We start from the raw sequence: 23,001 nt of genomic DNA on the forward strand, positions 1-23,001 counted from the left end.
GAAACCCAGAAAGAGATGGGGACATTTCAAAAGAAGTGTCGTTAGCGTAAACAAACTGTTGGTGGTTAGACAAGAAGTCACGGAGCCTATCGACTATCTGGAGGTTTAAATACAGGCGCGATATTTTTAGAACCGGGGTGTGTGTGATTCCAGAATGCACCAGTGGTTCCGGAAAGCCCTACTGTAGGTTACGTATATCACTGTCTATGATAAATCTTAATATTTCGCACCATTGCCTTCTTTTTTTTCGGCCTCTTGTGCAACCAAAGGAATGATAGGCTGTTCCCAGTGGGGCCACTAAAACTTTCACAGTAAATTCATTAACTAACATTTGACTTTGTCACAATCGTCGTTTCCGACCATAATGCCAATTACTGTTTTTAAGGCCTCATAAATTCCATTAGCTTTCGCTATTGGCTCAACCAAAATACACCACCAGTGAGTCAAAAACAATCTTAAACGTCGCTTTTTTTCTGGATGATGAATTGGTTTTCCCAATTTGTGCGCCATAGTGGAGGTGTTCCGTAGGTTCTTCGTGTTACATTGGTGTCTATTTTATGCAGACGTACGAGCGACGTGGCGTTCTACGCATGCGCGGCTTTCATCATGGTGGTCTTCATGTTATCCATGGCGCTGGTCCCAGGGAGGCAAAGAGTACACCCAGGCCATAACGAACGAACCGTCGGAAGCAAATCCAGATTCGCCAACCGAGGAGGCGCTGTCCAAGGCGAGGTAATGGGTCAAATTTTGCAGGTTTACGAATTCGGCACAGGGCAGTAAAATCTCAGTTTTTGGGTACTTCCCTAATATCGCGACGTTTATTTTCTTGTTTTGAAGGAACACATGCAAAACACTTGGGTACATCGTCGTCTACATTCTTCTACCTAAACCTGTACTTTCACAGTAGAGGCTGCAAGGCGACGACATTATGTATTTGCGCACGCGTACCTCTGAATGTGTGTTAACTTCTTGAGTGGTTAACGTTGGCTTTTTTCGGTCTCCTTTTTTTCAGGCTGATCGAGTAATAACTCCCGTGCAAATTATACGGGAAATCATAAGCAAAATGTCCGATCCTCCTAATTTCTTCAACAAAACTCTCAATGTGATAAGGTGTCACTACCCTTATACCGCTCAAATATGTTTTTCCCTTTCCCACAAAGGCTCAACACTGTTTACCGATAACCACATGTACGATGCACTGCCCGTAGAGACCACGCGTCATTGGAGTTCCGGCCATCAGACTCAAACAGCAGCGTTGCAGCAGAAAAACCCACAGAATGCCTCAATTCCTTCAGTGGTAGGAAAACTACAATGCCAAGAAAAATAAAATAACAAGGACCTAATTAGACACATCAGCGAATATATGCTTGTTTTCCTGCACATTCACTAGCGCGAAAATGCAAGAACGCGCAGATGAAGCACTATCCCAGCAACAAGAGTAGCCGGCTGGCTTTTTGGACCTAGATGGGAACGAAAAATAGTGCGAATCAAAGAGCAGTCCGAAAGATCTGCGAGGTATTACTCCTATAGGACAACTGCCGTTCCTCGGGAAAGTCCGGAAGGTCCAACAAGTCCGAATTTTAGGAGTCGGAAAAACAATAGGCTACTGTATTGTTAACAAATACGGCACATGATAAGGAAACCTTCAAGGTTCAGCTTCACATGTACACACAGAACATAAATAAGCCGGAATGGGAGTAAATGGCTTGTTGCATAACTCAGTACCAATTCGGAGTTTTCAAAACTCCTTCGAATGGGTGTTTCGCCTTACTCCCATTATTTCGAACTTTTTTCAGTAGCATATGCGAGTTTCATTTTACTGCCAATACAATGGGAGTTTTCAGGGGTACCATTGGAAGTGTATTGTTTCCTCCAACTGGGATTTTTCAGGGGGTGCGTTGGGAGCAGTGTTGACCTGCATTCAAGGTATTTCTTTTTGTTTTTGGGCGCTTGATGCAAGTGCGGCAGATGCATTTATTACTGTATTTAAGAGTTCCTAATAGGCACACCGGCCGCATTTTCATTTTTTGTTTATGACTAAGTAATTTCTTGTCTTTTTCCGCTTCAAACGCTGAATTGCGAAACGTTAAAAGTTTGTTTTCTACACAGTAAATTTATTGCATAAAAATTACATAAATACAATATACATGTGAACACGTTAATAACCCAATAAAACACTGAATCAACAAAACACCTACATCGAGAACACAAGGTATCTTGGTAAGAATTTTATCTACTACAACACTTCTCAACAAAAAAAAATGTAAGCCATTTGCAAAAAGTGAGGTCAGCATGTGGTCGCTGCGCTGTTTGGTTGCACCTGCCTCCCAAATGCTGACATTGCCGCACATCCAGGCACGTTCCCCAGGAAGCCACAGCAGCACATGCCTTAGAGGGACACCAAAACGCTTTAAATCTGCGGCAACAAATGCAGAAGCAGATTGGGCGTCTGACCTAAAAAAAAACACGGCATTGTAAAGACGCTGAACTTGTCACTCTTGCGTCCAACTTTCCGTAATGTCAGAATGTTTATTTACAGCTACGCAAAATTGCACTTCCGTACAGACACCTGCGCTCATTAGTTCGTCAAAACGAAATGATCTGCTGTTCAAAAGGGAGCGCGACCGTTGTAGCGACCAACTTAAAAAAATGCTTCATTTGCCTCTTTTTCTTGCGAGTAGTGTTCTGGGAGCGAGCTTCAGGTTTTCCCACCCGCACTGCCCACCCAAAATTAAGGAAAAATTTCGGTCGGTGTGAGGCTTGCGCCATCCCCCCGTTCAAAAAATAAATAAATAAAATAAGCAGTCGTCGGTCGATTCTACAGAATGCTCCCTCGAATGGCGCTCGCTGGTTATAGTCACACGCGCCTAGCGTACGGAGAGCTCCTACGGGGCCCCGACCTTCTCCTTTTCCAGTGAAAGCAATTAATCGCCGGCGGCAGGCGGCAGTCACCCTCCTCGTAGCAGGCGCGGCTGGCACCACACGTACTTCTCAAGAAAAGCGGCCGCCCTGCGATGTTTGACCGGCCAACTTCACCTTCGCCTGCCAATGAGCCACAGACACAGCCTCACAAAAACACCTACCAGCCGTTCACAGTGCGGACAGTGTTCATTCTGCTCGCGAGCGTGAATGAGTGAGTGTACTGCTCAAGACCCGCGCAAACACGCATTGCTTTCACACCGTTCGGCCTCCGGAATGACGTTCCGGGCATGGCGCCCTCTCTCACGCACAACGCTCACCTCCAGTGGCGGAGAATCGCCTGTGCAGTGACGCGTGAAACACGCTGAGTTTATTTGACACTAAAAGAGGCACAAGTCTCCCAAAATGTTGGGTACAATAAAAGACGTGAGAATACTTCCTTCAACCGCCTCGCAGAGGGAAAACCGCGTTGTTTTTAACGAGCCACTCTCAGCAGTCACTGCATTTAGGCCTCGCGTCGGCTCACTGGCGTACTCCGTTGGCTCGAAGGTCGGTGACACGGAGGCTGGTTCCACAGAGTTCTCAACGAGCTTCGATTGTCGGGAAGTATTTCGCATTCATTGGTGCGGCCCACGGTGTAAGAAAAACTATTCTTACACCGTGGTGCGGCCGCAAGCTCACATCGGCAATAAATTTTCGGGGACGCTGGAGCTCACACTACACACGACACCAACTGGCAGCTATTTTGTGAGGAGGCGTAGAGGAGGAAGGGGTGAAGAACAAGGAGAAGGAGATGCAGGTGGCGTGGGAGTTTTTAATACTCCCATTAGGACAAACTCAGTATTCACAGCTAGATGCTGCGTTTTGTGAAGAGGTACAATCGTGGTAAATGCGCCTATTTACGACGGATAGTGGCCCCCGGTGTAAACTGGCAGTTTTTCCACCATCATACTACCGCACGTGGGAGCAGGCCGCCTGCCGTCAGGAGTTTAAAAGACGTATTCCAGCCAAAAAAACTCCCGTTCAGGCTAACTTGTGTTTTGTGGGTACAGTACGCTTGTGGGTCGAGCGACTTAGTATCTGCACGGTAGCCTTGCACGGTAGCCTGGTCTTCTTCAGAGCTGCTGCGTTCCCCTGATGGCGGTTCATTGTCTTCCGAGTGGGAAGTTTCGTCTGTTTACGACCACCCCTTTAAGTGCCACGCGTGTGATGGTGTTGCAACTCGCCTTCTTCCAGGCTCGACCAATTGAGCGACACTGTATGTATGGGCTCGAAAGCCTCGCGTCACTACAAATTGGCCACAATATTTTGCATGCGTCTTCGTGGATTTTGCCGTGTGTTGCGGTCCCCTTTTTAAGACCACCACCGCAACTTCGTAGTTTCACCGATAAATGGCGCCTGTCGTGAGCGTGTTTGCTCTGCTCCTGCTCCTTCATGAAGCGCTCTCGGGCCTTTTATGGTACCTCGTTGGGGGTCTCTGTTCGTCGGCAGCGTCAATCAACTGTTGAAAAGTGGCAGCATAGAACTCGTGCGTGCGGCGGTAGAGTAGTTCCGACGGCGTCATGTTTGTGGCCTTGTGCACGGCGTTGTTCGAGTGGCTTTCAATCTTCAGCAGTTTATCGTTGCAATCACGATGGGCTAGCTTTTTCACACGCGCCACAATGACCGGCATCCCTGAGCCGTTTACTCGTTTTACATGACCTATTGGTTGGTGTGGCATGTGAGTAAACCAACTGCCTTATGGTTCTTTCCACGCAAAACTACGGGAAAACCTTGAACGGGAAGCAGCTTTCTCGCTCGGTTATAACTGATCGTGTGAGATATCTTAACCAAATATTCTCTTTTACCCTCCGGAGAGCAGCCCTAACAAGAGTGTCACGGGATGTGAAAAGCCTCATTAACTTTGTGAGGTTATCCACAGTAACCATCACGTATTTCTTCTTTGTGGTTCTCGCTAAGGGGCCCAAGTGGTCCATGTGAAAGACTTCATACGGTTGGCTACCCGAGATACTGGGGTTGAGGCACCTGGGCTTCTTGCTCACTGGCACCACGTTATAGGTGCACTCGAAGAATTAAGATATACGTCTCGTGAAAGTCGAGTCATGCCTCGGTGCAAAGGGGTACCGTAGCGTGAAAGTAAGCTGTGGCTGTCTCATTACTCTGCTAGGCGCGTTCTTTAATCCTTTCGTGCATTTCGCTACTTTTGTTTGGCTAATAAAACCGCACCAAAAGCGAGTCTCGAAACGTTTCCAGAATTTCATCCAAGATTGAGGGCAGCGCAATCGTTCCAAAGCCGGTGCTGCCAAGTGGAAGTTCACGGTTTCCAATTTTAATTCTGGGGTCTCTTTGGGTAGTGTTGCAATTTCGCTCAAGTTTTCAGTCCACTCGATTTATAAAGCTGAATCGCCTTGACTCGTGACACCAGCTGTCGCCCTACTAATGTCTGGCATTATCTGAAACATTCACACAGCTCTTGCTGTTCTGTTCCCAGCCAACCATGAATTATGTGACGAGTCCATCCTTTTCAAAAAATATTTTATGAGGTCGTTCATAGAGAACATTTGGTCCCGGTCTTCGCCAAGTCCAACCTTATGTAGCCTCGTTTTAAATTGTTCTCAGCCGAAAGAAATATCAAAACACTTGCAACCTCACCACAAAAAACCCAACTGGTAGCGTAAACTTCCTGCGCGTCTTTTTACCCTGTCGCTCCCAAATGTCATCAATAGCACCAGAAAATATTCATTCAATACGGGCGCACGACGAATTACTCCTAACAAACTTCGAGTAATACAAATATGAGAAAATCCGAGAGTGGGCATCCACGCTCACTCCTACCTATCACACATTGGTTAAAAATCGTATACAAAACTACATGAAAAGTAAAAAAGTATACATTTGGTTATACCAAACTCTTAGTGTAAACAAGAAACATTTACGAATGCATACAAAACGCAATCTCTATAAATAAATATTATTCTATCAGCCGACTATTTCTGATACCTCGTTGGCCGGAAACTTGGGGTCTTCGAGACCACCCTAAAAAAAGCGATAATATTCCACAAGTGCTGATTTTATTTACAGCATTAATTTAACTGTTCCTCTGTTGCATTTTATTGCTTTGTAATCATTCTAGGATCTCTAAAACTTTTGCTAGTTTCAAGGCACCATACTGGGATTCCTACACACTCATTTAGAATGATTAAAATTTACAGAAAGACATTCCGTTTGCTCTTAACAAACGAAAGTTATCTGTTAACACGTAAGAGTTAGCGTAAGAAAACAATATTTTTAACAATATGCGTGATCAGTGTGTCAAAAGACTTTTTTACACATGATGCAACTTGTCTCAGTGGTGTATGATTTGTATTTTATATATTCGGTAATAGTTTTTATTTACAGATAATGTAATTTCACTCAGTGGTGTTTGATTTGTATTTTATATATTCTGTAACAGTTTGTAACATCTACCATTTTTATTTGCCACCATATGAATTTTAATATTTTTGGTCCCGGTAAATGTAACTGTCATTTCAGAAATTTCAGTATAGTCTGTTCTTTGTACTAGTATCTTCTTGCCGCACAAGTCTGTGTTAACGAGGTTTTAGACGCGAAGCATTTCCAGCCCGTTTCCACAATAAAGCCTCAGTTTACATAAAAAAGGGAGCCATGAAGAATAGCGCGTACATTCTGCGTCAACGCATGGCTTGCACATTCGATAGAAAAGTGGTTATAGCTCGATTTCAATATCATAGCCTACACCAACGACTACCGCCGCCAATAAGAAAGTCTATCACCAAAAGCGGCAATGTACCATAGTTCGTTTTGTGGAGTGACATTGATTTTAATTCTGGGGTGGCGGTTCTCAATGAAGCGTGTAACTACTATTGGTATTTCGTTCGGAGTACTTAGTCGCCTGGAACTCAACTTAAAGCGAAGGTTCTAGCCTCTCACTGATGTTCTCTGTTATTTTTGTCACTGATGTTACCTCCCATGAATACGCCAATTAACCCTAGGCCCTCAATTTCCAGTAGACGGGAAGCAACTGACCACGGAAGTGGGCAGACCTGTGACGCAGCAGAGGGTGCTAAGAATCCCTGGACCAGGACAGGCCATCATTGGAACGGGGACCTGGGAACGTCTAACGCTTGAACTTTATCTATTTAACCGAGTCTAGAGGGTTTTTTCGAGGAATTAGGGGGCATTAAACTGGATGTAATAACGCTTAGTGAGGTTAGGAGGACAGCTGAAGCATTTACAGTGCAGAAAAATGGGCACATCCTATGTTACTGTGGTCTAATAGGCAGAACAGAACTTGGACTGTCTTATTTAGTCAATAAGAGCATAGCTGGAAACATAGACGAGTACTATAGCATTAACGAAAGGGTAGCAGGTCGTTTAATTAGGCCTAATAAGAGGTACAAAGTAAAGGTGGTACCACGCTACGCGCCTACATCCGGCCATGAAGACGAGTTAGTTGAACGCTTCTATGAAGATGTGGAATCGGCAATAGCTGAAGTATAAAAACATTGCCTCCAATCCACGCTGTGAAGGTGGTTTTAAGGCAAACTTTAAATGACCCCCACAACAACTGCCTATGCGACGTCATTCGAATTCACACGCATCGTTCTACAAAGAGTGAAACCAGAGATTCTGAAAGCCGTTGCTTGGAATTCGCGAGGGCGGCGTACCGAATGCACAAGCAGCGTCGGCCACGGCAGGGCCAGAGTGGCGGACGCCGCCTCTGTAGCCCTGCCGTGAATTAGGACAAAGAAAACGGAGAGGAGCGTCTTTCAAAGGGTGAGACAGTGGAGCCTAGCCATCCTGATGTGTTAACTCGGGGCTACACAACGGCGTGAGCCAATCGCAGACAACACCCAAACAATTCGTCATGTGAGCTTAGAGATTCCCATTTATGCTGATTGAAACTAATCGCTATTTATCAGAACCAGTTGCTAGTTTCGCCTTTGGTAATACCTGTTAAAACACAACAGAATTGGTGTTCACCAAATTAGAAAACGGAATCCCGTTCATGGCAAGCAGTGCGCAAAAGGTAGCATTTCTCTAGCGGCCAAATGTCTGCATGCAGTTTGTACATTTTGTTTTCCCACCCTGCAAACCAATCCATAACGTATATTTGCCGTACGACCAGTTAGTTGCGTCAGGTGCGGGTTACCCTGGACGTGCTGTCGAGCAAGGTAATCAAGCCGTGCGAAGGCAGCGCGCAATGGACGCGAAGCTCCGCCAAAACAGGCCCAAAACAACCGTCGCTAAAGCAGACGACAAAGCCGTATTGCCAACACCACCGCCGGCGAGCAGTCACTCCCGCACGGGGAACGCTGGGTAATTTAGCCGCGCGATCTACAGAGTGCTCCGTGAATTAAACCCTTCACTCGTTCCCCCTCTGCACATCACACTCTTACAGTTTACGTAATTTACATGATACAACAAGCTCTCACTTGTTCGTTCTGCTAACTTTTTCAGGCGTTTTGTTTTTGCTGCAGTTTGTAACGAACGTGCGAAAAATTTAAATTATGCGTAGTAGACTCTATTGAAAAAAATGTTAGCAGCACAACGTTGTATTCGTATAACACACATCCAGTGTTTCAGTAGCCGATGATCGTTTCATACTGATGAACTGTTTGTTTGCTGTCGTGAGTTTTGCGTAAATAAAAACCCTGACGGCTCCTCGGACACATTACTTTGGGATGTCAGCATTTTTGGGGGACATAACAAAATAACCAAAGCCGGTTTCAACTTCCTCTGTCCGCAGGCCGCACGGCGAGAGGCATCGAATCGCAATGAAAAAATTCAAGCTCTCTCCGGCAGCCCTGCAAAACGCGACTTTCCTGGGGCCAGTAAACCTACCAATATTCGTTCCTCGACAACGGTACCCATCATCAACACATCCTGGGAACAACCTATTCGGTGGGACGCGACTCAGACTACCAAGAATTACTTCTGGACAACAAGGGCACCTCTCATCGAGATAGCCACGGAACCTACACGTGCCTTGGAGGAGAATCAGCCTACGGGGTCTACGCTGCCCGAACCACAATACCCTGAAGACGATCGCATCATGAAGGACCTGTAAGTTGAGTCAGACCCTAATCCCAAATTTATCGAGTTAGCAAAATCAAAACGCAGGCCATGATCATCGTTAGATCGATGGGATGCACTTACAGCTCTTCCTTGTGGGGGACGAATCTATATCCCCAATTCAGGATATTTGAACGGAACGAAGAGAGTGTGAGCAATTGAAAACCTTGGCAGTTACCCAATTAGGCCAAAAGCGATACTGAAGTAGCCGACGAATCAAAGGAGCTGGAAACAACGCTAGAAAAAAGGGAGGTTAAAGCATCACCTAGAGCGTCATTTCCTGGCGCGTCGCCACGGCTCAGTCGGTCTCAGTGCCTCCCCGTGACACTTTCGAAAAAGCTCCTCCTACATTCGCGGCTCATCTGAACCACGGGGGATCTGCCAGGGAGGTTCAAACACCATTTGCAAAAATATTTTCTGCCGTGACAACGCGCTGCGAGGTAGCGGTAGAGTAGCGCGCGCCGCCGTGTGTCGGTGATCTTGCGATGACATCCTGAGGTGGAGCCGATAGGTGCCGTGACCGAGGAGACTGCAGTTCACGCTCCGCCTGAATTTCTCATTAGGAAGTATAGTAACTGTTATGACATTTTTAGTCAAGGGCAACTCCACCCACAAATGCAGAAACCCTGAAACCGTAATGGCGAGAACCGTGACAAGATAATGAAACGTGCAGTGGAAGACAAGGACATTGAAGGGGCTCGGGCGCTGCCTATTGCTCCACCTATGATCCATAGAGAAAGACGGAAGTGGTCATAGATTCGCACCCGGGTTGTGGAAGCCTCGACCTGGGGACACATTCTCTAAAAAGGGGCATCGTTTTAAACGATGCGGTAGCCCCAGGCCAATGAAGATGCTCTTGGGCTGGGGTTTCGCTTTGAGGGCCGGGTAAAGGCGGACAAGCTCAAGGATTATCGCGGCAACGAGGGCTCAAAGCGACGAGCTGTATACCCCGTAGTTCGGGTTGCGACTTTGCACCCTTGGTACAGTGCTCGCCTGTGTGCTTTTCCCTCTTTTTCCAGCCCTCAGAGAGACACCCCAGCCCATTACGTGCACTTGCAAGCCGCTACACCTTCGTTTCAGAACGACGCCCCTTCTTTGGAGAATTCGGCCCCTGGGCAGGGTGCCTCAAATTACGCTGCGAACACTCACAAGCGAAGAGGCATCCATAAAACAGAAGGTACTAGCGAAGGTCCTAAGGTGATGTTTCATGCAGGTCGTCAAGTGTTTTTACACAACAGAGCCGAGCGTGTTCCTGGCCTGCCACAACCGGGGAAGGCAGAAAATTTTGCGTAAAGTTAATGGAAAGACGTTGTCTTACAGGGTAGACATGAAGAAGGTTGCCTTGAAAATACCATAATATCACGAGGGGCAACAATGCATGTAGCTTGAAATAGGGGGAGGATTCTTTTCACCCCTCGACTACGCAACCTTACGTTCCCAACAAATACGGAAAAACTTTCCCTGTAAGAAAAGTATTACACACTCTCGAGTAAATTACACGATAGGGAGCTTACCATAAACCACTTGCGAGTTCACGCTTTCATTTAAGCTCGGCACCTTTAGTTAACCCCAATGAGTGAGTAAAGGGACACTGAAGTGATTTGTATTCAATGCGGGATTACGAGCGCAAATTGTAGTCCGAAGTCCCTAGGCCCTGTTTCGACCACTCTGAGCGCGTTTACGCGAATTTATTTAGTAGAAAAATCAATTCGAAAATGCTGTCCTCCTCTCTGCACTTTCGCCCTTTTTCTGTGGCGTTTTCGTGTGACCTCAGCAGGAGAGGAGCTGGAAATTGGCTGCGCTACTGCACGGCTCGCCGACCTTCTGCGACCGATTCAGTCGGCCCAATGTTTAGTCCGCCGGCCGCCGACGGGTCGTCGCAATTCGCTCGATCAGTTGAAACTAAGCCACAACAGGTTTTTGAATGGAAGAATGTGCCTTTCTTTACTTCGTTAGTTCGTTCACTGTATCTAGCTCCAAGTCAAGGCAGCTTCACACAAGCGCTGCACAAGCGCACATGCGACGCTTCGCTGACTGGTACGCCAGTAGGAAAATATAAGGCCTCTTGAAGGGTGAGAAGAGTCAGGGAAGTCAATATAGGTACTAAGGAAATAAAATCAACTGATATTTTTACCGTACAGCGTAAATATAGGGTGCGAGAAGCACTTTTTTGCGCTGGGGAACGAGCACAGCGGTCAGCAGCACGACTACGCATCTGCGAACGCTTTTCCGTCTAAGAAATGCAATTGCTAGACGTGAGCTTTAGTGGAAACTCGGGGGACGCTTACTGCACGAGAGCCACACAACAAATTGCCACCTAAGCTGCTTTAAATACGAAAACTAAAGTGTAAACTAGTTATACATTATATACCTCCTATTTCCAAGGTCGGCAGCGCGCGCTCGTGGCACCCTGGTCTGGAGCGCTAGTGTGTCTCATTGCAAGTGTTTTGCCAGTCACAAGTTCGAATCCCCGCGGGCCCAGTTTTTTTTTCTTATAAGTTAACTTTGTCGTTTTTCGCCGATTTTTTCTATGAAGAGTTCACCTTTTTTTTGGGCCGCAACGTTCATTGCTCCGCGAACTAGTCCACAGAACTCGCGCTGGCTGGCACTGGCGCGCTAGCGAGTTCTCGTTGGGGTGCTGTTGGCATAAGCACCGACTGCTTGCGGGCAGTGGGCACATGCTAGAATCAACAGACCCTTGGCCTGGTGCGAACATGCTTTTTACGATACAGGCATGAGTGAGGCAAGCTCCAAATATGGGGTAAAAGCGATTGCATTTGAGCGTCTGCGGGGACGCGGAGGGCATTCATGCACTGCGTAGGCCTCGGCTAGTGAATGCTACGATTCCAAGCCGTCCTGGGGGGCTAATACATTTTACAGCCGACAACATGGCAGAAGCACGGTACCACAATTACTGGGATATTGAGAATGTCCATCCAACGACGCCATCGGATTTGATTGCTAACTTGTTTGATTGCTAACCTTGGGCATCGTCCAATCACGGTGCCCCCTCCTCCCAACTTCACAGCTTAGTTGGTGCGGCCGCCGCAAACCGCGCATGGTAGTTTTTCTTCTTTCGCGCTTTGTATAAAAAAGTTACCGATTTGTCAACCTGAAAAATGATTTAAAGTTAGCTAATTTCAGCCAGTCTACGCAGACCAAGCAAAAACGGGAGCTTGACAAATCCACTTCAGTGTCCCTTCAAGATGAGCTCCGGCTGCTAACGAGCAGGCTGGCGGCATGAAGAGGGGGCCATTTACCTATGGTACGAAGTACGCTCTAAGTCTTCTGAATATATTGTACCCCCATTTCTTTTCCTATCCGCAGACAGTAGCTTCTTTAAAGTACGAGCGATAGTACATCTTAATCTTGCCTGTTGATTGCACAACACAGATCCACTATACGCAGATAAGGACTGTATCTTCTCGCTTTCCCAGCATATTTATTCAACGACTCTCCCAGAACGCAGTCATAAGAGCTGACGCTGAAATTGGCGTCGATACTCTCCTGAGGCAGGCATGAACAATATACGGTTCGGAAAGACAGATTCATCATGAGCAAGCCAGACGGCAACCTTAAGTAAACAAAGATACAAGTCAGCATATACACTGCGTGGCATCAAGAATGTTTCATAAGGTAAACAGCCCTTGCTAGAAATCAGTTTTCGCCGGCCGTAGCAACTGCCAAAAATTTAAATTTCCTCCAAAATATATAGCCCTTTCACCAAAATTCGCTTGGTTGATAAAAAAAATTAAAGCAGTTCTACTCAATGTGAAAGCTGTCAGAAGTGCAGAGCAGCGATTCGCCATAATGTGCTGCAGCGCCGTTATGCACTCACTGCTGCCACCCAAATCATTTCAAATTTCCCGTCTTCGCGGTGTTCGCGCGCCCTCTGCCTAAAACTGCGCCAGCGGGAGTGTTCTTTTTTTTCTTGCCTTAATTTCATATACTGGAGCTGTGTTGCGTCATTTCGAACCCGCCCGTAATTTTTTGTTGCGTGGCTGGGCAGTGTTGCCAACCAATTTCGACCAGAGCGCGCCACACCGCACCTCAAAAAGCCCTACATCGCCCTACACAATATTCGCAATAGCCCTACGCCCCGCCCTACACCAAAAAAATTGCAATTTTTCATTTTAAACGGTTTTGTTTTGTTTCCGAATATTAGAATTTTTGTTTGTACTAATTTTAGTTATTGAGCTTCGGCTACAGAATCAATACATCTGCTTGCTGTGGAGCTTAGGGTGCCCGTGTTCCACAGTCATGTTAGCGCAAGTGCGTTCACTAGCTGCGAATGGCGACTTGATGACCAGCACGGAGTTGAGATTCTCATTTCCAAGCCTATTGCGCTTTTTTGTTTTCACGTCGGCCATGTGCGAAAATCCTCTCAGTAGCGGCATTGAAGTGGGGCAAAGATAGTATCAGCTGAGCCAAGGTTAGGATGTTGAGAAACTCCTCCTTGTCCCCGAACGTTCTCATTTGGTGGTGATCGGCCCGAAACAAAGCAGGTGGTTTGACTTCCAATGACAACTTCTCATCTTTGCTGAAGTATAGGAAGGCAGCATTCTCCATTCATCCTCGACTGTGTGCGTAGCGGTTCTGTAGCGTCGGCAAGGCAGGTAGCTTCCGTCTATCTTCTGTGCTTAGGGCTGTCTTCAGTGTCACGAACTGACAAAGAGTCATGGAAACCGGGGTCATGACAAAGAGGGCGGAAAATGGAAGCCTGTTTTGACCTCAACGGCGGCTGCCTGATAAAAAGACAGACAGCGAATACGAAGGTCGCAAACCGGCACACTTCTTGAGCACAGAATTGCACCCTTCGCCCAGGTATACCTCTTTAAGGGGCAGCAGAACTCTTGGGTCCATGGTATTTATGTCATCCCTCTCCAGAGCAGACGGCTGGACAAAATTTTGCAGCAGACATCGGATGAGGCGTTGACTCTCTCTGCCTGGAGTTCTCCGATGACGTTTCCGTTGCTTCTGTTTCCGTAGCCAGTTAAAAAATTTGAGCACGAATTTCATAAACCTGAAATAAGCCTCTGTGACACTATAGTTCATGTGGTTTAGAATGGATTCGGCGGCCACTATTCGGTCTTCCACGGAGGCTTGCAAGAGAAGGAGTCGCAGGGTTTCCAATTCTTTTAGTACACGCTGAACGCACGCATAAACCACGAGCCATCGGGTCTCGCATGGCCGCAGCATCTTCCTTTTTTCAGTCTGGAGGAACTCCTGGAGTGCATATACTTGTGCTTGTCTCTTGCTGTTTTGATGTTTCACAGAAGATCTTCCAATGTATCTGGGACGCTTCATTGCAGCTTTGCTGGCAACAATGTGGATGGAATGGCATATGAAGCGAATGAGCACGAAACTCCTGTCTGCCTTGCGCTGAAATTTTTGGGCCAGGGAAATATGCTCGCCAACCATAACGCTGGCGTTGTCACATGCCAGGCCCGGGATGTTTTTCAAAGGTACCTTTTTTTCTTAGAGGCGGTTTTCAACAACTGCTGTAAAAATCGAAAGTCGAAAATTATGGAGCAGGTGCCCCGCGATCTGCGAGATCTCCAATCGGCGCGTTATCACGGGAACACAAGTTCCGAAATGGTTTCAACATGTTTGGCCGCGGCGCTGGCTCGAAAACACGCGCTCCACCGTGGGGATAGCACTATGGAGGCACCCTGCATGCTAGCCCCCATAGCAACCGTTGTACCGCTGCGCTAATAGCAATTCAAATCGCGCGCGCGCGCCTCCCGCGCCAGCCCGGCCATGCCCTCACGCTCATCGTTATAGCTATCTACCAGCGGTGGAAACCAACTTTGCAACGCAGCAGCCTGTTCATGCCACAGGGCATCCACAGGGCAACACCAGAGTCTGATCTTTTGTGCCTTTCTGCTGCGTCTGCTCTTCGCAAGCTTTTCTTTCCTCCATGGCTCTTCATTTGCTCCCTCCACTCCCTCTCTACACCGAAAGATCGGGCTGCAGAAGCGTAACCTAGCGGTCAAAATTTGCATTACAACCGGTTAGTTGAGGACATAATTTCAGATTTTCGCGGCTTCATGTGGCGCAAAATGGCAAGTTCAACAGAAAAGTCTAAAATCGCCCTACGCTCAGCGGAAAAATGGCAGAACGGCCCTACGGCCCTACGACAAGAAAAAATTTCCCAAACCGCCCTACATGTAGGGCGAAAACCCTACAGTTGGCAACACTGAGCTGGAGCCTTTCTGCGTCATTTCGAACACGCTATTTTTTTTCTCGCGCAGCTGGAGCCTTTCTGCGGCATTTCGAACTCGCCATTTTTTCTTGCGCGGCTGCAGCCTTTCTGCGTCATTTCCACCGTGCCATTTTTTTCTTGCGCGGCATCTTTTTTCGCTTAATGTCGCAAAACCAACCGAACGAGCGTTCTTATCTAATTGAGCACAGGGGCTGCCGGTTATACACGCGGATTTTGCTTTAAATCTATCTGGAGTTTTTTTGTTGCTCTAAACAACGGGGAGATGTATGAGAAGCGCCAGTGGTTCACAAGGTTCGAAAGGTTATGACTATTTAAATCACGTGGTTTTCGCAGCCCCAGCGTGACCCACTGACGACGGTAAAGGAGGCTCCACTTGTGTGCGTTGTGTCGCTGCACGCCGCGTGATTCCGGCAATCGCATCGACAGTTAGCAAGCTACGACGAGAAGTCTGGCCCTTTAAGAGTTCCGAATTTAAAACGCGTGGCGACAGAGCAGCAAGTATTCGCCCCGAGCACGAACACAGTCGGCCCCTGGCGGCGGCGGGACGAACCACTACTAGTGTGGCTGGCGCACTCGCGTCGTCAGCTTTTTCACGTTGCGTGCGGCGCAAGACGCGTGCTGCACACGACAAAACAACCAATATGTGTGCTCGTTTGGCAGTAAGCAACGACATACTTACCTCTGCTTGCGCATTTCCTCTAGAAACGCAATAATCGGCGGCCGTTGCGGGTAAATGCGGCGGTTTAATTCCACGAAACGTCTTCGCCGTAGTCACCGCTTGAGTGTGAAACGTGTTATAAACATTGCTTCGACACATTGCACTTTTCTTATTGTTGAGTGCAGTCGTCTGCCGTTTCGGGAACGTCAAAGGGTGCTTTTTGAAGGTGGCGTGGTGATTATTTAAAGGATAAAAGTTTAGTGCGCGAAACGGGTAAGAAGCGAGAAGACCTGTGCATACGCGTGCAAATTCCACACCCTTGTAAAATTGCGCTGTGTCCTTATAGAAAGAATAAACGAACAAAAACATTTACACTGCAAACGACGCGTGCGCTATCGCCCATACATTTCCGGACACGTATTTTACACCCGCAAGCGCCTGTGTGATCGTGTCCTTCCCGTACCTTTTCTAAAATAAATACCATTTTTGAACAGTCGTTGTTTATACTACGGCGGAGGAATAACCTCTTCAGACCTCGCGTGCATTAAAATGCACATTTGCTTTAACCTCGGTTTTAAATTTCGCGCCACTGCTGCAGCAAAGACCGCGCGCGCGACCACATCCTCTATCATGTGCTGCCATCTGCCCACGAATTCAGGAAGCGCACCCCAGCGGGAGCGCCGTTCTGAGCTTAGAAACATGGCGTCTTTCTCGACATCAACGTTCTACTCGAGGCGTCCAAGTTAGTTGCAACTTACGCTATACTTGTCGGGTAATACTTTTTAATTATTGTTTTAATCTACCCGCAAAGTGTTTAGGAGTAATTGCCGCATGAACTGTAACTTTAAATGCCTACATTTTTGTTCGCGCAAGCTGTTTTCTTGCAGTGTGCATTATAATGCACTCTCGGTCTCAATTTATGTTTTTGCACGCCTATCCGCTTTACACTCTCATGTGGTCCTTGCTCTTGGGTGTGAAATTTAGCGTTTATTTCTCCTAGGACTCACTGATAAAGAAGCTGATCGTGTGCACAACGTGCAACATTTTCCTGTGCGTAACAGCAATGCGAAACTGCTACAAGCAGTTCCACTCGAAATAAGTGGTCTGTTTCTACGGAGCAGCAGCTGAATGCTTTTGTACATGAGTGTTGTACAAATAGTATGTTTTAAGACCCAGTGTGCATTATAATGCACACCCTGATGCGCAACATCCGCTTTATCTAGAAGTGCAATTTTTTTATTGTGCAATAAACTATGTGCAGACATTCCAAAAATGTGCTTTTCTCGCCCCTGTGTGGCCACACATTCCACCAGGTCTGAGGAGGATAAACATTTATTCAACTGTATCGAGTTGCTAATTTTACGTATTATTTAAAATACGTTTCTATGGATGCGCAAGAGTATTTAGGGGGGATTTTTCGGTAAAATTGAGCAGTTGTGAGTTTGCGTCTGTCATGTGGCATTTCGTGTGTCATTTTCATATATATCATTTTCAAATCCAACATGAATCACCTTGTCCAGAAACGTGTCTCACTCAGCATAACCAAATGCATAATATGGTCACGTCTTGACCTCTTAAGGTGGACCTAAGTTTAAAGAAAGGGGAGAAAACGAGTAATATATAATGCACGTTGTTGCCCACATGTGTGAGGGGTGTGTGCCATGACTCGCTGGGTTTTTTTTAGTTTTTTCCCACAATGCTTGCTTTCAATACAATTTTGAAAAAGGCGAGCCACAATTCAAGGACAATCTCGGACAAAAAAGGGGTTAATTAGTTTTGAAAATACGTGTTAAAGTACTGCTTTTCCACCGCTACAGAACACGACGCCTAGTGTAGTTTCGATTGCGAGTTATACTGATAACCATAGTTTGGCTTTTCGCGTTACATGCGTTCTTTTCTCGCTGCTCTTGCAATGTTGGCAGGACCCCCCCCCCCCTTTCCCGAAAAAAAAAAAAACGAAATGCACAGAATTTCATTTTTTAACCAATCCTCAAGAATTAAATGCCAAGACAACGGCGATATTGAGTTTACAAAACAAGGTAGTTACCAGGAACCCGTTGCGCTGCTTCGCAATGAGAAATAAAAATGATATGTTTTACTACATCTGCAACAGCGCAACTTCATTTATTGCCACCTTTAGGGTTCGTAAGCGACCTTACACGCAAAAATGCAAACACATCTCGCTGTTGCAGGCACCTGTTAGATTTTAAAAGGAACGCAAATGGTCAACAGAGCAGCCGTAACAGAAAATTTGTGCTCACTGTGAGGCCCCAGAAGCTTGGTTTGCACATTGTAAACCTGCTTATCATTTTGCGAAAACCTAGCTAAACATGAGATGTTGATTGTACTGCGTGTGTTGACAATTCAATTCGCAAGTTCACTTACGACGAAAGCCGTAAATAAGTAATTCGATACCGTTATTCATCAAACCTTCCTTCAGAGGCGCTAATATTTCATTTAAAAGGCCCGTTAGAGCGGTTACATTTATATCTCTGCGCTGATCAAAATTCAGTAATTTTATGTTGCCTTTTGAACACACAAAAAATATCGTAAGCTCTTAGAAAGAATTTCGGGGCAGTTAAGTAGTGTCACCATTTCAGGGCATGCCAAAAATGCAAGAATGCGTAATGCTACCAGTGAAAGCAATTGAGATTGCCGCTGTAAACTGAATTTCAGAGATCGAGGCTTCCTGATTTGTTTTTATTTATGCTTAAGGCTCAAAGCCATAGTGTGGAAAGATCGAGCTTGCTACGAGCCACAGCGTGCAAGTTCATTGTCACAATTACGGCCATTATGAGATTCCAGATGAGTCGTCGCTTTTTTTTGGCGTAGTAATGAAAATTGACTGCCGCTTCCATGCTATACATTGAACGTTGAGGACCAGAACTACAGCATATCGCTCTTGTTTGCACCTTTCGTGCGCACATACAGCGAGAAAAAGGCACGAAGCGAGCCCACAGTGTGCATTCTTACGGGCCGCTCAGGGGAGCATCCACACTAGCAGCGCGACGCTGTCGCCACCTACATGTCGAGCTCGCGGCGAATACCCACAAACCGCGTTAGCCAGTACGTGGCATCAAGACGAGCTGGCTAGAGGGGAGATGCATTCGAACCTCCACTTACGGTCTGTCCATCGCTGTTCCCCATCTTTAACATGCCCGTTTCCTAGCGTCACAGCGTCGAGCGAGTGTAGGGCGAGCTAAGGGAGAGTAGGCGGCAAAACAGGGTTTAATCCCAAGGACGGTGACGAGTTGTAGTAACTTGTGGGAACAATCGTGCAGAGGATGCCGCTGCTAAAGCATGCCAACATTACCACTGAGGTAGGTAAAAAGCAAGGCATGATTAGCACGGTGTGCGAATGGCGCAGGAGAACCTTCGTTTCACAGACTTCTGGAGCTGGAGCATGGTGTGCTAGATTGGGCGGAGCCTCAATTTTGCGAAGGACAGGGATGAGAAATTGGACGCAGTGCAATGTTCCCGCCAGTAACCAATATTTACGTTTTTATTCTATCAGTGAAAAGTTGGTCAAAACTTGTGACACTCCTTCACATTGTGTTTCCATTTTGTAGGTGATAGTATACCTTCCGTATCTTGTAATGAACTTTAAAACCGAAAAGTCAAGCCTTGATATTGTTGCACCTCACTGACATCATTTGCTTACTTGGGTTCCTCCGCAGGATGGACCTTGCCAGAAGTTCGGACATGGAAAACGAAGCCGTGGTGCACTTGACATCGTCAATAATGAGAACGCTCTTCACAAAAGACATCGTTGCCACCTCTATGCTTACTCCAATGAAAACGCTGGCACCACCTGCGATAACCACGTCGTCGCTCCTGGGGCGTTCGAACGCCTTGACATTAGAGGATACCGACCGGAAGTCAATCGAGAATAATGTCACACCATTTAGCACTTCAAGACCTGTTCGGCAGCCTCGTCAGAATGAACCTGAGTGGTCATCAACCAACCCCCTTTTGATGCCCCCACGGCCGCAGAGGGAACCAGAGCTCGGTACAAATTCAACGACTCAAGACGACGCTGACGGAGTGCCCGAGATAGATCACTCGTCCCATCTTAATTTACTGGGCAAGAGGTTCAAGGTGACTTTGCTCAATATTGCTTCTTCGCAGTTCCAAAAACCAGTTCGACGGATTGGTGGCGCACGCCGTACTCATCCGGTCATTTTGCCCCACAATGATGAAGATTCTCTTGGCGACACAGAGCCATTTCCGGCTGATGTTTTTCGCTAAGCGTATTAGCGACAAAACATGTTTATAAACAAGGCACAATACGTATATGCGCAACAATGTTAGAACCTTAACGTAATGTGTCAATTTCCAATTTCTCCGGTATTGCAACATGTGAAGACGACGATCTGCCTGGTGATTTTGGACAAAGGTTTTAGGTCACTGATCTTGTGATTAGGCTTAATAAGAGGTACAGTCAAGGTGGTACAGGGCTACACGCCTACATCCAGCCACTAGGACCAGCTAGTTGAAAGCTTCTATGAAGATGTTGAATCGGCAATAGCTATAGTAAAAAAATTGGGACCAATACACGCTGTGAAAGTGGTTGGAAAGCAAAACTTTAAATGACACCCACAGCCATTTCCCATGCTACGTCACCTTTATTCACACACGTAGATCTACAAAGAGTTAAACCAGAGATTCTGCAGTTATTACACGGAATTCGCGGGGGCGGCGTAGCGAATGTAGCAGCAGCGTCGGCTATGGGCGGGCCAGGCTGGCGGACGCCGCCTCTGTAGCCCGAGCGGGAGTCGGGAGAAAGAAAACGGAGAGAAGCGTTTTTCGAAGGGTGAGACGACGGAACCTAGCCATGCTGATATGCTAGCTTGGGGCTACAACACCGCGCGACACAAGCGAAGACACCGAAGCAATTGGGTATGTCAGCTTAGCTACTCCCATTTATGCTGATTTAAAGTAGGTAATTTAATAAGTCAGAGAACGGCGAGAAAGCTGAGGGAACTTTTGTAATTGCTGTTTGTCACGACCAGTTGCCACTTTCCCCATTTTGTAATACCTGTTAAAACACAAGGGAATGGGAATTCACCAAATTTGAAAACGGAGTACAGTACGTGGTAAGCACTGCACAAAAGCTAGCATTTCTCTAGCGGCCAAATGTCTGTATGTGGTTTGCACATATTTTCCCGCCCTGCAAATCAATCCTTAACCTATATTTTCCGTACGACCAGTTAATTCCGTCGGGTGCGGGTTACCCTGGAGGTGCTGTCGAACAAGTAAATCAAGCCGTGCGAAAGCAGCGCGCATTGGACGCGAATATGCGCAAAAACCGGCCCGAAACAACCCTCGCAAAAGCAGACGACAAAGCCGTACCGCCGATGCCTCCGCCGGCGAGCGCGCACTTCCGCACGGGCAACGCTGGGTAAATTCGCCGCGCCATATGCAGTATGCTCCGTGAATAAAACCCTCCCACTTCCCGTCCCTCCGCCCCCCGCCGCAGCCTCCGCCGCGTTGGGAGTTAGTCGTCCTGCACGCAACGAAAGAACCGTTGGTTGGTAGAGCTAGAACGTTTTGCTTTAAAACGCAGTTCACCACGTTATGGGGACGTCAATACTACAGCAGGGAAGAAGCATAATGGAGAAAAGTCAGTTGGGAAATATGGTCTGGGTTGTAGAAATAACAGAGAATACTTATAAGTCCAGTTGACATAACGGAATATTCCACGCATCAAGAATACCTTTTTCGGCTAACGGGATAGCCGGAAGTGGACGTTGAGGGGCCACAATGGGGAGCATAAAAGTGAAATAGATTTCATACTATGTGATAAGCCTGGCGTCGTGCAGGATGTAGAAGTGCTCTAAAGGGTGAGGTGTAGTGACCACCGTATGTTGAAATCTCAAATTAGGCTACATGTGAGCAGGAACCGTAACAATCTAGTACGAAATAAGCCGATCAACTAAATATTAGTAAGATGGGAAGTTGTAACAGGAAGACTGAACATCACGGAAGTAATTCGTGTTGATAAATAACATGTGTATGGTAAGGCGGCGCGATGTGGATCCGTTTGCTTATGGGTTTCTTCATTCGGTGTTGACGACTTTTTTGGAAAGCTTTGATTTCCCCAATCGTTGTTTTCTCCACAGGGACTGTATATTTTTTTACTTAGCTTTTTCACGCAGATTGTGTTTTCAAACGAATGCGCCGCGCAAATTATACCTTGTCTCAACCGAAGTAGCAGCTCCCAAAGTAACAGCACTTATTGCATTTGTGGAGCTGCATATCGCTACTGTGGGCATTACTTAAAGGCTATACTAATGAAGAGCTTCAGGCGCATTCGCCGATCGTAACAGACAATCTCAATGGCGTGCTTGTCGCTGTGGTTCATTCATGCTGCAATTAAATTATATGCGACTTTCTTTCACATCACATTCTTATAGCTTAGGTGATTTATATGATTCAACAAGCTCTCACTTGTTGGTTCCGTTTACTCTTCCAGGCCTTTTTTTTGGGGCTGCTTGTGTTGACCATGCGAAAATTTTAATTCATGCGTAGTAGACGGTATTGTAAAAGATGTTAGCAGCGCAACTTTGTATTCATATTACACACATGCAGTGTTTTTGCAGCCGACAATCCTTTTATACTAATGAACTGTTTATTTGTAGTAGTGAGTTTTGGGTGATTAAAAATCTGACTGCTCCTCGGAGACACTATACTGGGATGTCAGCATTTTTGGGGAACATAAAAAAATAACCAGGGCAGGCTTATACTTCCTTTGTCTGCAGGGCGCACGGCGAGAGGTATCTAAAAGCAATGAAAAAATTCAAGCTCTCACCGGCAGCCCTGCAAAACGCCACTTTCCTGGGGCCAGTAAACCTGCCAAGATTAGTTCCTCGACAACGGCACCCATCATCAACACATCCAGAGAACAAACTCTTCGTTGGGACTCTACTCAGACAACCAAGAATTACTCCTGGACAACAAGGGCACCTCTCGCCAAGATAGCCATGGAACCTACACGTCTCTTGGAGTCGATTCAGCCTACGGAGTCTACACTGCCCGAACCACAATACCCTGAAGACGACCGCATCATGAAAGAGCTGTACGTTGAGTAAGCACTTTTCCC

At 46.7% G+C, this 23,001-nt stretch overlaps 1 long non-coding RNA gene across 1 annotated transcript; it reads left to right on the plus strand.

Annotated features, from left to right (window-relative positions):
- Positions 1 to 567: 567 nt before the first annotated feature.
- Positions 568 to 19,955, plus strand: LOC144157773 (uncharacterized). The gene is made up of 3 exons (XR_013319855.1): positions 568 to 732; positions 8,690 to 9,006; positions 19,577 to 19,955. It is a non-coding gene; the product is annotated as an uncharacterized LOC144157773 (long non-coding RNA).
- The last annotated feature ends 3,046 nt before the right edge of the window (positions 19,956 to 23,001 follow it).

This window comes from Haemaphysalis longicornis, unplaced genomic scaffold (assembly GCF_048455015.1).
Source record: "Haemaphysalis longicornis isolate Haplotype H1 unplaced genomic scaffold, Haemaphysalis longicornis Haplotype H1 scaffold_10, whole genome shotgun sequence".
NCBI classification, from domain to species: Eukaryota; Metazoa; Arthropoda; class Arachnida; order Ixodida; family Ixodidae; genus Haemaphysalis; species Haemaphysalis longicornis.